The following is an 8210-nucleotide window of genomic DNA, read 5'->3' as shown; positions in this document are numbered from 1 at the left end:
GAATCCCAAGCAGTCTCCACACCATCAGCACAGAGCCTGGATGCAGGGTTCAAACCTACCAGCCATGAGATCATGACCTGAGCTAAGATCAAGAGTTGGAGCCTTAACTGACTGCACCACTCAGGCCTCAGGCGTCCCAAATTTTATTTATTTATTTTGAGGGTGAGCAGGGGAGGAACAGAGAGAAAGGGAGGGAGAGAGAGACGGGGGGGAGGGGGAGGGAGAGAGAGAGAGAGAGAGAGGGAGAGAGAGAGAGAGAATCCCAAGCAGGCTCTGCACTGTCAGCACAAAACCCCATGAACGGTGAGATCATGACCTGAGCTGAAATCAAGAGTCAGGCACTTGGGGTGCCTGGGTGGCTCAGTCAGTTAAGCGTCTGGCTTCCGGCTTCAGCTCAGGTCATGATCTCACTGTTCGTGGGTTCGAGCCCCATGTCGGACTCTGTGCTGATGGCTAGCTCAGAGCCTTGAGCTTGTTTCAAATTCTCTGTCTCCCTCTCTCTCTGACCCTCCCCTGCTCATGCTGTCTCTGTCTCTCAAAAATTAAAAAAAAAAAAATAAAAAAAGAGTCAGACACTTAACCCACTGAGCCACCCAGGTGCCCCAACAGTTAATTACTGATTACCTCTTTCAAAAATTCTTTTCTCCCTGCACCCCACCCCTACCCCCAAATCACTGTGTGGAAAGTGCCATGCTGGACTCAGGGACAGAGGAGCACAAATTCGGTGGCTGCTCTCCTGGACTTTGGGACCAACTGGGTTCAGACACTTTCCTAAATAATAAAACAGGTAGTTCACAGATGGGGCCAAGGGTGGGAGGTGGTTGAGGAGTTGGGCATGGTGGCGGTTGTTGAGCGCCAGTCAAGACAAGTTTAGAGACCTGTGGAGAGCTGCCAGAAAGAGCTGCCAGAGGAAAAGATGTGTGCCCTGACCTAAGATCAGCCACCTGCAGGGCTGGACAGTGTTATCACTCCCAGCTCAAGGCTGGAGACAGCTTGGCTGGACTTTCTTATCGGCTCCTCAGACGCTGTGCTAAAACTGTGGTTTCTGTTTTGTTTGTTTTTTTTTTTCTTTACCCTAGCCCCTTCACGTGACCCTGTTTCTTAGCAACTGACCTGTGCTTTCTGCTCTTTATAAGATGAGTGTTTTTTTTCAATAAACTGAGGCTTGATCAGAAACTTTGTCTTGCCTCCATTCTCTGTGCCCCCTGCCCCTCAATTCTCACTCCCTTCCTCAGGACCTGCGTTGACGGACCTGCAGGCCGGGTCAAGTGGCACCCATCGTGAGTGCTTCCTGAGTAAGGGGGATCCAGTGAAGAAACCGATCAAAGAGAAAAAGAAGAAGAGAAAGAGGTAACGGCCGAATTTAAAAGGAGACGGCCATGCAGAATTAACTGCGTAGTCCAGTGCTCAAGATTTATAAGGAGACGGCCACGCTGTGGCCCAGTGCTCAAGATAGGGAGACGGCCAAGGGAATTCGCTGCGTGGTCCAGTGCTTGAGTGAGTGCGGCCGAAGTTAAAAGAATTTACAGGGAGACGGCTGCGCAGAATTCTGCTGTGTAGTCCAGTGCTCAAGATAGGGAGACGGCCACATGGGAGCCTGCCGTGTGGTCCAGTGCTCGAGTGAGTGATTGGAACTCCTGGGGCAGAAATTAAGCAAATGGTCTAAACAGAGACCCTTAGGGCACAGGGAGTAAAGGTTAAGAAAAAGCAATTATTAAAATTTTTTCAGTTCCTTCATGAAGTCTGTCCTTAAGTGTTTTTCTAAACATTGATAGAGAATAAATACAGTGAGTAAAGTAAAGAGATTGCCCAGATAACTGCTTTTCTAATGTCTCAGTCTTGTTTGTAAAACCTCTGTGGGAAGGAATGTAATAGCCTCTGGTATGTGTGTGTGAGTGAATGCATGGCCCGGTCTGGCTTGCCTACTGGGTTCGAATTTGTGGCTTCACGGGTGGACACTCCTAAAGTCCCCAAATAACCTACGGAGTCCGAATGGGCCTGGTCTGCAATACCATGGTGAGAAGCATATGGTCCATGGCGACACCGGAATAGTTTCCAGTCGTAAGTCACAACGCTGAGTCCGCTATAGCTAAGCTTCACCTAAGCTCCTTCGGGACACGGCCAGACAGGCATCTGATTGGTCTCCTCATTAGAGGGGGCACCCTACCCTTTGTTTGTCTCTGCGTCACGTATTCGGGTGGGTGATTGGACATTATGGGACAAGAAATAAGCCAGCATGAGGCTTTTGTAAATGGTCTAACAGAGACCTTAAAGGCACGGGGGGTAAAAGTTAAGAAAAAACAATTATAAGAATTTTTTCAGTTTCTGCATGAAGTTTGCCCTTGGTTTCCCCAAGAGGGGACAATAGATGAAAAAAGATGGAGAAGAGTAGGAGATGCTTTAAAAGATTATTACAGGACATTTGGCCCAGAAACAGTTCCTGTTAGTGCTTTCTCCTATTGGACTCTTATTAATGAGATCATTAGCGTACGACCTAAAACCCCCTTAATAGCAAACATAATTGAAGATGGAGAAAAGATCCTTATAAGTGTAAGTGAGAAGTCTCCCATTGGTAGCCATGGGAAGGAAGATCTTATTTCTTTAGATAGTGACTCTGTGAAGAAACCAGATAGCACCACTGTGAGGCCTAAAGGATCAGACAAGGATGAGATGAAACAAAGGATCAAAACTAAACCTAAAAGTTTATATCCAAAACTTACAAAATGGAAAGCTCCCAAGGACGAATTGTCCGATAGCGTGTGTGAGGATCTTGACGAGGAGGCTGCAAAATACCATAATCACGGGCTACCTCCATATGGCCTCCCGCCCACTACACCTCCATTAGCTTTGCCTGTTATAGACCCCAAAAAGGACCTAACAGATAGAATAGAACAATTGCGGGAGCAAATAAAGCTAGAAGAGGAACATCAAGAGCTAACACTACACTTAGAAAAACTCAAAGTGGGTAAAAGGGAGGCTGCCACTGTCCCCTTGCAACCGCTGCCAAAACCCCCAAAGTGTGGGGCACTTCTTAAAAACCCCCCTACTGCTGGTCCACTAGTGGATGTTGAGGATCCTGAAGCATTTCCGGTTACTAAAACCTCCGACGCCCAGGGACAGGCATGGAGACGCCATTCAGGTTTTGACTTTAAGGTTATTAAGGAGCTTAAGACTGCTGTAGCACAGTATGGGGCTACTGCGCCATATACTATGGCAATTGTGGAATCAGGAGCTGAGAATTGGCTCACCCCTGGTGATTGGTATATGCTTGCTCGAGCCTCCTTATGGGGGGGGGGGATTATTTGTTTTGGAAATCGGAATATATTGAATTCTGTAAGGAGACCACTCGACGTAATGCACAGGCAAATAACGGCTGGAACTTGGATATGCTGACGGGAAGGAAATTATGCCAGCAGTGATATACAGATGCAATATGATGCCGGCTTGTTTGCTCAAGTACAAGCGGCTGGGACTAGAGCCTGGAGAAAGTTGCCAATTAAAGGGGACCTCAGTTCTTCCTTAACTAACATTAAACAAGGTCATGATGAGCCTTTTGCTGACTTTTTCCGTCAGCTTCTCATGGCAGCAGGGCGAATTTTTGGTAATGCTGATGCTGGTGCCGAATTCGTTAGACAACTTGCATATGAGAATGCAAATTCTGCATGTCAGGTGGCCATTAGACCCTATCGAAAAAAGACAGATCTCTCTGGTTATATTAGATTGTCTTCTGATATTGGCTCTGCCTACCAGCAAGGATTGGCAATGGCTGCAGCCCTGCAGGGGTTTACTGTCAAAGAGCTATTAGGTCAGCAAAAGAAAGGTAGATGTTTCAACTGTGGTAAAGAAGGCCACTTTGCCAAAGACTGTCAATCCAGCAAACAGCCCAATGCTCATAATGTTGCTCCTAGATTGTGTCCTCGATGTCAGAAAGGCCAACACTGGGTTAAAGATTGTAGGTCAAAGATGGACTCCCAGGGTAACCCATTGCCACCCCTAAAGGGAAGCGAGAAATGGGGCCAGCCCCAGGCCCCCAAACCCAAACAAGCTTTTGGGGCAATCAAGTTTGTTCCCACAAACAATCCGTTTCAAACCTCTGTAGAGCCACCCCAGGAAGCGTGGGACTGGACCTCTGTTCCACCGCCCACACAGTATTAACCCCCGAGGTGGGGGTCCAAACCCTACCCACTGAAATTTATGGTCCTTTACCCCCTAAAACTTTTGGGTTGCTTTTGGGACTCAGTAGTACTACAGTTAGGGGATTACATGTCTATCCTGGAGTGGTAGACAACGACTATACAGGAGAAATAAAAATCATGGCCTCCTCTCCTCAGGTGATTACTACAGTACCCTCAGGGCAGCATATAGCGCAACTAATCTTGCTGCCCTTTCCTGTTACTGACATCCCAGCTAAAAACTCGAGCCGAGAAGCCCAAGGTTTTGGCTCCTCCGATGCTTATTGGGTACAGCCTGTTAAAGCCCAAAAGCCCATGCTTACACTCTGGCTTGATGGCAAAGAATTTCAAGGCTTAATAGACACAGGAGCAGACATCACCATTATTAAAAAGGAGGCCTGGCCTTCACAATGGCCGTTGTCCCCTACCTTAACCTACCTTAAAGGTATAGGGCAAAGCCAAAACCCAGAAAAGAGTGCAAAATTACTGAGATGGCGAGATGCCGAGGGGAATCAAGGAAACATCCAGCCATATGTTATTCAAGGGTTACCTGTCAATTTGTGGGGGCGAGACCTTTTAACCCAAATGGGTATTATTATGTGTAGTCCAAATGAAATAGTTACAGCACAGATGTTAGCCCAGGGATTTAAGCCAGGAAAGGGACTAGGTAAGAATGAGGAAGGCACTGCCCAACCTACAGAATTACAGGGCAATCACCAAAGAAAGGGTTTAGGAAATTTATAGTAGGGGCCATTGACATTCCTGCACCCCATGCAGATAAGATCACTTGGAAATCTAATGACCCTGTGTGGGTTGATCAATGGCCTTTATCTGTTGAAAAACTGCAAGCAGCACATCAGCTAGTGCAGGAGCAATTTGCTGCCGGACACCTAGTAGAGAGTAATTCTCCTTGGAATACCCCTATAATTGTCATAAAAAAGAAATCCGGTAAATGGAGACTATTGCGGGACCTTAGGGCAGTAAATAAAACAATGGTTCTCATGGGAACGCTCCAGCCAGGGCTTCCCTCTCCTGTGGCTATACCTCTGGGGCACTATAAAATTATCATAGATCTTAAAGACTATTTCTTTACCATCCCTCTCCACCCCAGCGACCAAGAGCGATTTGCTATCAGTGTGCCCTCTGTTAATTTTAAAGAGCCCATGCAAAGATATCAATGGAAGGTTCTGCCTCAGGGTATGGCTAATAGCCCCACCTTGTGTCAAAAGTTTGTGGCACTGGCCATACAAAAGGTACGCGATGTCTAGAGAGAATTGTACATTATACATTATATGGATGACATTCTCCTGGCAGGGAGGGACGGCCAACAGGTGCTAAAATACTTTGATGACTTACAATCATCCCTACAAGCCCACGGGCTACAAAATAGCCCCTGAAAAAGTTCAGTTACAAGACCCTTACACTTACTTAGGTTTTCAGATTTCAGGAGCCCACATAACTACTCAAAGGCTAGAGCTCAGATTAAACACTCTGCAGACACTCAATGACTTCCAAAGGTTACTGGGAGATATAAATTGGATTAGACCTTATCTTAGGCTCTCCACTGGGCAGCTCAAACCTTTGTTTGACATACTCCAGGGGGACCAAAATCCCAAATCTCCTAGATCTGTCACTAGTGAGGGTCACCAAGCTTTAAAGATTGTGGAAGAAGCCATCCATTCTCAGTTTGTTACTGCCATAGATTATAATCAACCCCTAATGTTTATTATTTGTAAAATCTCTCTTACTCCTACAGCAGTTTTCTGGCAAAATAAGCCCATTATGTGGGTGCATCTCCCCTCCTCATCTGCAAAGGTTATCTGTCCTTACTATTTGGCCGTGGCTGACCTAATTATTTTGGGGAGAGAACAAAGTCTAAAATACTTTGGCAAGGAGCCTGATTCCATCATACAACCCTATTCAAAAGGACAGCTTGACTGGCTTTTTCTGACTACTGATTGCTGGCCTATTATGTGTGCTTCCTTTTTAGGTAAGTTAGACAATCACTATCCACCTAATAAACTCCTACATTTCTTTAATAGTCATGAATTTATATTCCCAACAAAAACCTCTCGACAGCCACTATCACAGGCCTTAGTAGTCTTTACTGATGGTTCCTCTATGGGCACTGCGGCTTATACTTTTGAGGATCAAGTCATAAGTTTTCCCACCCCTTCCACTTCTGCTCAACTTGTGGAGCTTCATGCAGTTACTGCGGTCTTCTCCACTTTTCATGATAAACCTTTTAATTTATACACAGACAGTGCCTATATAGCTAACTCTGTACCCTTGCTAGAGACTGCAGCCCAGATTAAACAAAGCTCCGGGGCCGCTCGTCTCTTTTTACACAACTTCAGTCTTTAGTCCATAAAAGACAAAATCCGTTCTTCATTGGTCATTTAAGGGCTCACACTGGCCTTCCGGGTCCTCTGTCTTTAGGCAACCAAAGAGCTGATTCAGCCACAAGAGAAATCTATAATATCCAAGATGCAGGAATAGAAGCGGCCTCAAGAGCTCATGCTATCCACCATCTTAGCGCCCGCACCTTAAGAATTATGTTCAAGATTTCCTGTGAACAGGCACGACAGATAGTAAAACAGTGCCCTTCTTGTGTTGTGCATTTACCTGTTCCTCATTTGGGAGTAAATCCTCGAGGACTAGTGCCCAATGCCATCTGGCAAATGGGCGTCACACACATTTCAGAGTTTGGAAATCTAAAGTATGTCCATGTGAATGTTGATACCTACAGTGGCTTCCTCTATGCTACCTTACAAACTGGGGAAGCAGGAAAGCACGTCGTAGCACACATGCTTTCTGCCATATCAGTGTTAGGGGTTCCAAAACAAATAAAAACTGACAATGGACCTGGATATACTGGAACCGTGTTTGCTAAATTCTGTCAACAGTTACACATTAAACACATCACCGGAATCCCTTATAACCCACAAGGACAAGATATAGTAGAACGGGCACATGTGTCCTTAAAAAATACCCTCTAAGAGATAAAAACGGGGGAATGGTACTCCATCAAGGGATCTCCCAGAAATCTTCTACATCATTCACTCTTCATTTTAAATTTTTTAACCTTGGATAAAGAAGGACGTTCAGCTGCTGAACGTTTTTGGCACAATGAGACGCAAAAAATTTTTGCTACTGTGCTTTGGAGGGACCCCTTGGATAATAAGTGGTATGGTCCTGACCCCATCTTGATCTGGGGATGAGGAGCAGTGTACATCTACTCACAACAAGCAGATGCAGCCAGATGGTTGCCGGAGAGACTAGTAAAGCAAATTGATCATAACACACAGCCTTCCAGGGAGGAAAAATCTCCTTGAGAAAAATCTGTCTTTTCTTTTAGGGACCATGTTTTGAAGATGGTGGTACCTCCTCTGGATGCCAGCTTTCCAATATCTGGTAAAACATAGACTTGGCGGTTTCGGGGACCCTTCTGTGGCCAGGCGACTGCTACAACAACAGACAGGGAATCCCTGCGACTGCCGCAGCGGAACTGAAAATGCCATACCAAATTGGGTACAAGGCCCTGATGGAGTATTTAGACACCCTCTTCTAGCCACCATAGATTGTGGGCCAAAAACAGCTTATCAAGTGGTTGTAACTTCGGGGTCCGGTAGCTGTAGTATAAAATATTTCTGTGTGTCCAAACCACAGATTATTCCTGTTGCAGACGGCCATCCTGGGCTCTGCCCATGCACCACCTTTTATGATAGCATGCACGGTAGTTGCTATAGTTCTGTCCAGCAATGTATAAGTAAATATGATCATAAAACATATTTCATGGCCATCCTAGGTTGAAACGCTCATGCTAAAGGGAGTGATAATAACATGGTGATGCAGTCCTCCTGCCTTGGCACTGTGGGAAAACCTGTTTGTTGGAATGTGTCCCCTCCTGTTCATATCTCCGACGGAGGAGGACTGGAAGATCAATATAGGATGGCCAAAACCCAAGATAGAGTTCAGAAATTAATGGAGGAATTAAATCCTAAGTTTAATTATCACCCTATAGCACTTCCTGGACCT

This window comes from Suricata suricatta, chromosome 1, assembly GCF_006229205.1.
Source record: "Suricata suricatta isolate VVHF042 chromosome 1, meerkat_22Aug2017_6uvM2_HiC, whole genome shotgun sequence".
In the NCBI taxonomy this organism is placed as follows: Eukaryota; Metazoa; Chordata; class Mammalia; order Carnivora; family Herpestidae; genus Suricata; species Suricata suricatta.
This window is presented reverse-complemented; position numbering follows the sequence as displayed.